Source organism: Balaenoptera acutorostrata, chromosome 5, assembly GCF_949987535.1.
Source record: "Balaenoptera acutorostrata chromosome 5, mBalAcu1.1, whole genome shotgun sequence".
NCBI classification, from domain to species: domain Eukaryota; kingdom Metazoa; phylum Chordata; class Mammalia; order Artiodactyla; family Balaenopteridae; genus Balaenoptera; species Balaenoptera acutorostrata.
In genome coordinates this window covers 58980793-58987866 of record NC_080068.1, presented here as the reverse complement: position 1 = coordinate 58987866, position 7074 = coordinate 58980793, and positions in this window count along the sequence as shown.

The window sequence follows — 7074 nt, the reverse complement described above, 5'->3', positions numbered from 1 at the left end:
GAAATTTCTCACATGTGACTGTGTGTATTCTCCATTCATTTATTCATTCATTGAGAAAAAAAAAAATTTGTTGGATACCTATAATTGGATAGGAACTATGTTAGGCCTTAGTGATACAATGGTGAGCAAAACACTAAACAAATAGGGTACTTGTTTTTACGGATATACTAGTAGGAAAATAGAGAAATTAATATTAAACAAACATAAAAATTCAACCATAAATTGCACAACCATAGAAAAGTAGATGGTTTTGTTAAACCATAAGGCTAAAAAACTTGGTGATGTCTTCCTTGAAGAACTGACAAATAAGTTGAGATCTTAAGGATGACTAGGAGGAACAAGACAAAGAAAAGGAAGAGCAATCCATGAGGGAAGGAGGTGTCCCTGCTCTGTAGTAGGAAGCATCATGGTGCATATGAGAAAGTGAGGAAGTCCATTGTGACCAAAATGGAAGTTGGAGACAGTGGTGACGACGAGGAGAGAAAGGGGGGTGAGGGGCTCACCATGAAGTGGCCTGCACGCTGTGTTAAGGATTTTGGTTTTCTGTCATAAGAGCAAGTAGAAAGTCATCAAAGGCGTTAATCAGGAACTCAAGTTGTGACATAAACAAATCAATCATATTTTCTTCTGAGAAAGGTACATTCCAGAGGCCATATTGGAGGGAGGAGGTTGAGTAAGTCAAAGTTTTGAACAAGTAAGAAAACTCCTGCAGCAGTCCAGGTATGAACTATGTGGTTATGATGGATATGGAGAGGTAGAAAAAGATTTAAAACATATTTAGTGGGTAAAAAGAGAAGATATGGAGATGGAATGAATAAGAGAAACATGGGATGGGGTGAGGGATGACTTCTAGGTTTCTAGTTTTTACGATCAACTGGATGGTGGTGCTAATCTCTGAAATAGAAAACTCTGAGCTAGAATGATTGGGAGGTAATGGGGGAAGATGATGAGTTTAATCTTGGAAGAACTGAACTTGAGGTATCTTTCAAATATCCAAGTGGAACTATCAGAGAGTTAGGCAAATACACAGGTATGGTGTCCAGAGGTGAGGTCTTGATGGAGATTTAAATTTGGAAGTTACAAATGCTGGAGAGGGTGTGGAGAAAAGGGAACCTTCATCCACTGTTGGTGGGAATGTAAATTGATACAGCCACTATGGAAAACAGCATGGAGGTTCTTTAAAAAACTAAAAATAGAATTACCATATGACCCAACAATCCCACTACTGGACATATACCCAGAGAAAACCATAATTCAAAAAAGCACATGCACCACAATGTTCACAGCAGCATTATGTACAATAGCCAGGACATGGAAGCAACCTAAATGTCCATCAACAGAAGAATGGATAAAGAAGATGTGGTACATATATACAATGGAATATTACTCAGCCATAAAAAGGAATGAAATTCAGTCATTTGTAGAGATGTGGATGGACCTAGAGTCTGTCATACAGAGTGAAGTAAGTCAGAAAGAGAAAAGCAAATGTATAAAAACGTTTATATGTGGAATCTGGAAAAATGGTATAGATGATCTTATTTGCAAAGCAGAAATAGAGACACAGATGTAGAGAACAAATCTATGGATACCAAGGGGGAAAGGGGTGGGGTGGGAGGAATTGGGAGACTGGGATTGACACATATACATTATTGATACTATGTATAAAATGGACAACTGATGGGAACATACTGTGTAGCACAGGGGACTCTGCCTAATGCACTGTGGTAACCTAAATGGGAGGGAAGTCCAAAAGGGAGGGGATAGCTGTATGTATATGGCTGACTCATTTTCTTGTGCAGTGGAGACTAACACAACATTGTAAAACAACCATACTCCAATAAAAATTAAAATAAATAAATAAATAAATTTGTAAGTTATCTGTATATAGTTGATAATTAAAGCTGTGAGTAATGATTAGATTCCCAAGAGAGGAAGTATAGGTGAAAATGGTGTAGGACTCACTTGAGGAACTCAGACATTGAGAAGAAGAGACAAACTGGAAAAAGAGATGAATGGACATGATCTAAGTGGTGGAAGAAAACCAGGATAAGAGAGTATTGCACGGGCTTCCCTGGTGGTTCAGTGGTTAAGAATCCACCTTCCAATGCAGGGGACGTGGGTTCGATCCCTGGTTGGGGAACTAAGATCCCACATGCCGCAGGGCAACTAAACCGTTATGCCCCAATGGAAGATCCCATGTGCCACAACTAAGACCCGACACAGTGAAAAATACATACAATTTTTTTTTTAAAGAGAATATTGCAGAAAGAAAGTAAGTTGGTGAAAGTAGTCAGTGTGGTTCAGAGTTAGAATATAATAAGGCATGAGAAATATCCTTAGAATTTAATGATACGGAGATCCTAGTTAACTTAGTGATTCTGAAATAGAGAAGTGGAGATGAAAATTAGATACACGAAAGTGATAGTCTGGGTATGTTAATGTAAACATTAGGTTCAGAGAATTAATGCATTTGCTATATAACATAAAGTGGGAAATTTTTCCATCTCATCACCCAAAAAGGGATCTTTTGAATATGTTTACTATTTAAAATGGACAATTCTTAAGTATTCTAGTTTTACATGGGAAACAGTGTAGGATGTTAATAAGAACCTTGGCCCTGAAGTTATAACACATTGAGTCCAAGTGAAACTTCATATGGCTAGAAGTATGCATCTTTTGTGAACCTCAGTATCTTCCTGAATAGCAGGTTTAATGGTAATAATTAACATATCTCAGGATTGTTTTGGAGATTCAGAAAGGAAAAGAGATAGAACATATATAGGATATAATCTATAAAGTTGTACTGAATAAATTAGATTGGTCTGATTGTGTGTAATAATATCCTAAATGGTGTCTCTACCTCTGGTCTTGCTACCCAGTATTACCCCCACTATATACTCCCCTCTGAACATCTGGTGCTTAATAAAATATCTGTCTTATATACGTTTGTGTCTCCCTACAGTGCCCACGGTAATACTTTTCACATAGTATAGCCACAAAGATGTGTTATTTAAAACTCAAAAAATTATGTTAGATAAATTTATTGTTTGTTGTATGTTCAGACATACCTAGAGAGGTTCTGCTTCTCTACTGTCACGTCTTATTGTGTTCACGCAATAATTATTTTTTTCCACTGGCATTTAGAAAGTGTAATTAATTGAAGTAAATAGTTACAAAGCAAAACAGTCAGTACTGACAGCCGCATTTTTAAAACCCTGTTGAATCAGTGTCATCCACATTTATCTGAAGTCAAAATGCTGACAAACTGTTATTAAATACACTTATGTATTCTAACTTTTTTTAAAGTACAATTGTATTTTCTCATCTCTCCTAGTTGCTTTGTTTTCTCCTACTACCTCTACCTTGAGTCAGTTAAGGATGGCTATGTTTCACTCAGCGCTAAAGGATATCCACAGACTTAGCTTAATAAATACCAAGTGGAAACCTGACAGGAATCATCTGTGCCCCTCTCCAGATTGATGGGCCCTTTCCAGGAAGCTTTAATGTGCACATAAAATGTCAACTCTCGGAAATAATTTGCAGAAGAGTAGTTCCATGGTGATTCAATTTGATAAGAATGGGTATTAAGAACTACCTCAGTGGACTTATTTGTACAAATCTGGCTTATTGGCCATTTCCATAAAGATCACTGAAGTGTAGATGATAAACTAGCAGGAGGAATAGCTCTCAAACCACCAGCCCCCAGCCATCCCGACCTGCCAGCCTTCTGGTTGCTGAATATTTTCAGTTTGTTTAATACATATCTCTGTTACATTTATGACCCAGGATTCAAACATGCAGCTATCACTGCTGGCCTCTGGGTTTCGAATTATAGCACCTGAATTCCAATTGTCTTCATCATATTTTATTTGTTTTTAAATGAGAGACCTGTACTATTATTTGTCATCTTAAAACTTATAAGCTGGAGGGAAATGTCAAAGTAGAAAATATTTTTGCCTGTGAATGGTGGAATCCTGGATAATGTTTCTGTTTTGTTTCATTATTTTGTTAAATTTTCTTTACTTTTCAAATTCACTGGTCATCAGGAAAAAAAATATAAAGTGAAACATATTTAAAATGATGAATGAATACTAATATATCAGCCAAACAGGTCATTTAAAATACCCAGAAATAATAAAACAAGGAATTCTCTCCAACCTAGAAAAGATCCACTGTCATTTTAGTTGAGACTATGAGTGTCATCAAACTATCAATCTTAATATATGAGAAAAAGTGTTAAGCAAGCAGACACATAAAGAACGTTTACACGTAAAGACACATAAAGAATATTTATCACAGTGTAGTAGCTTTTACGAAGAAGATCCAAGGATCAAAGAGTAGCTTTTCAAGTAACACTTAATGATTATTTTGTGAAGTTTTTGTTAATCATTTGTTTTCACCTTCTAAAGTCTTTGGAAAGAGGCTCACATTTCGTCCATTTTGCCCTTTTACACTTCCTTATTTCTTTTGTGCTTAAAAAGACTAGTTCATATTCTTAAGACATTTACTTTTTTTTTGCAACACTATCTCTTCAAATGTTTTCCTACTTAAATGCTAAGGAATACATTGAAATAGATTCTACAAAATCAGATACACTGAACTACAAAAATGAAGCCTTTAATATGTCAGTATCTAAAATAAGTTAGAAAATTGATTTTTAATACTAAACTTAAAAAGGGATATGATTAACGTTTACACAAACCTGACGGGAATGAGTACTGTGATGATGATCTTAGGTGAAAATATCACAAAGTCATATATCCACATACCTGTGCAGCTGAAAGCTACATAAAAGGACGAACCCTGTTTTTAATTCGTTTTTACTCATTATCTTCCTAAGCATATACAGTAGTTAGTGCCCGAGTGTTTTGCGGTTTCTCTACTAAATTTCTTACAAGAGGCAGGCGAAGTCCAACTTTTTCCAAGTGGTACTTACACTACAGCCTTAATACTTCCCCTGACCCTCTGACCACCCTCGCTGTTGCAGGGAAGAGCCATTGTTGTTTCATGCTGCCCTGTCCACCTCTGGGCCCTGCTGCCGCTGCTACTCATGGTGTGATGCCATCTTTCTCTCAGTACCACCAACACTTCAACTAGCTTCATGTATGCCCTTCCGCGGTGTTCCACACCTCAGTGTACTAGGCACATATCTGGTACATTGAAGCCAGAAGCTAATGATTATTTATCTTTTCTTTTATACTTTGGTAAAGGTACTTTTACCCCTCACCCCAATTCTACCAGATTTTTGGTAAAACCACTGTTGTAGATTTAAATTACAGATTACTTTTTTCTTCCTAGTAACTACACATGAGTTCATGAGGTGGGCTGGTGAAGGATTAGAGTGACAAACCACATAGCACTAAAATCATTTCTTCTCTCTAAGCCTAACACTCTTATGGAGTCAAGTTTAATCCCATCAAATTCATCTTTACATAAAACATTAATAAAACAACTTGTGCCAAACACTATCCTAAATACTTTATAACGTTAGCCTATTTAATTCTTATTCCAAATCTAAGAATCAGGTACTCTTATTAGCCTCATTTCACAGATGAGAAAACCGCAGCAGAGAAAGGTTAACTTGTTCAAGGTAACACAACTAATAAAGGAAAGATTCAAGCTTCGAACCCAGGCATGCTGGCTCCAGCTCTGTGCTCTTAACTGCTCCATATTAAGGCAGGCTGCCTCTCTCTTCATGGAAAGCAACTCAGTATCTCATGTAAATATACACCCAGTAAACCTGATCTACATTCCAGGTTAGTCTGAGACTGCAGCCCCATACAGAGACATCATGCCCTTGAATTGGCTGCAGTCATGCAAAATTGACCACATATATTCATCAATGCTTATCTTTTTGTTTCAAAGCTTAGGTAATTGCTCAGATGCATATGATCATCTTTTTCCTTTTATTTCTGAACATTCCTCTTCTAATTGTATTACCTTGTTTTTGCTCAATGCTAGGCAGGTAGCATAGAATAGAATTTAAGAACATGGATTTTGCAGCCAGGCTATCTGAGTATGAATCCAGACTACCACTTTTTGTGTGACCTTAGGCAATTTACTTACCCTTTTTGTGGCTCAGTTTTCCCATATGTAAAATATGAATAATAATAGAACTTACTTTTTAGGGTTATTATGTTAATTAAATTATTTTAAAGTGTGTAAAACACCCAAACAGTCCCTAGCATGTGGTAAGCATTAGGTCAGTGTATGCGCTGTATAAAATTTGTATAGTCTGCTACCGTTTTTTATGCTGTTAGTTTGATCGTTGCTAATTATTGAACAATTATTATTCATACTTTTTTGTAATTCTAGAGGTGCACAGTTTATTCCCTAAGTCTCATAAGTATAATAAAACAACAACAACAAACTACCTATTAAACCTGTTTACTCATACATTGTTGAGAAGAAGCCAGTTAAAAGGTAAAGACTTAAAAACTGGAATATAACCCAATTTTTTCTGGGTTGGTGATAGCTCTAATTCTGTGTTATTCCACCCAGACTTTAGATGTCTTTCTAATTATATGGGAAGCACACCGCTAAATTACAAATATTTCTGAGAGTAAAATACCAATGAGATATTGGAAATTTTGATGGACTTTTTAAACTTTTTGGCTAATGCACACATAGACAAAGAATCAAACATATTTAAATATTCCAAACAAAATAGCTCATAGCTCATATTTCCATGCATTTTAGCCACTTAACGTGTAATTGGTTGACTTTTGAAACGACAGGCCAAATCATTTAAACTTTTTTCAGAGCACATGTAAACATTGGTATAGAACATTTAATTTCTCATGGAGATATTATTGAGTGGTATTTTAAAACTCTGATAAAGTAATAGGATTTGATCACATGTTATTACTAATATGCTCACAAACTGAGGTCAAATGTAAGATGATTAGTCAACTTATAGCTAATATTGTTATAATCCTGTGCTATTTAGAAATGTCAACTGAGCAGTAACAAAAAAATTGACATTCCATTTTCTTATCTTTCTTTTAAATGTCATACCAAAGAGCGAAATAGATGTGGGCCAGAGGGTATTTTGAGTTGTTTTCAGACTAAGGT